The sequence below is a fragment of the Arachis duranensis genome, chromosome 4 (assembly GCF_000817695.3).
Source record: "Arachis duranensis cultivar V14167 chromosome 4, aradu.V14167.gnm2.J7QH, whole genome shotgun sequence".
In the NCBI taxonomy this organism is placed as follows: Eukaryota; Viridiplantae; Streptophyta; class Magnoliopsida; order Fabales; family Fabaceae; genus Arachis; species Arachis duranensis.
The window spans coordinates 49167900-49168750 of record NC_029775.3 but is presented as its reverse complement, the minus strand read 5'-3'; positions in this window follow the sequence as shown (position 1 = coordinate 49168750).

Genomic DNA, 851 nt, shown 5'->3' with positions numbered 1-851 from the left:
TGACGCAATTTTCAAGAACAACACCTCATAAGAAGGAACAAAGTCCACCATATGGGAGACAATTGCAGAGGAAAACAGGGGAAATCTAGCATCGGCAGAGTCAAATGATATCTAGGAATGGCTCCCTCTCCTATCCAGAAATTGTAAATTTTTTCATTATTATTATTTTAATTTAGAAAATTCCGTTTCGGTCATCAAGTAGCACAGATGGTTTTCTTAGCAATTGGTTAGAGGAAATGAATATATTATATATAAGAGGAGAAGACTTTTTCTACAAAGTTTTGTTTACTTTAATTTTGTTATATGCTGTTAATTAATTATTTAATTGTTATATTTATTGGTATTTTTGTCTTTGATCGTCCGCGGATCCGGCAGCTATATATGCGTTTGTTCGCTATGTTTGTGATACGTAACTTGATTAGCAATTTTTTATTCCGAGAAAGTGAACAAAGAAAAAAGAAAAAGAGAAGAGTTGGGCTTCTTTATTTAATCTTGTAGTGTAAAGAGAAGCATAGTGTGAGAAAAAATAAAGCTGGAACTAGGAGTCTTGAGAGTGAAATATGAACTTCCAAATTCTACTGAGGGGGGAGTACATAGTTTTCATGTGAAGCTGAACATGGCATGAAAATTATCGTAAAGTAATATTTTTATAATTATGGTCATAAATTAATTGAAAAAAAACCCCGAAATTATTTCGTAAAATACGAGTTTCATAAGAAAGCATTCTTCACATATTATTTTAGAATGTTACTTTTAATCTTGATAAATGAATAAATGAATTTATCCTTTTTTTTTAAAGTTAAAACTAGGAGTGTACTATAAATTAAATTTTTGAAAAAGTAAAAAGAAAG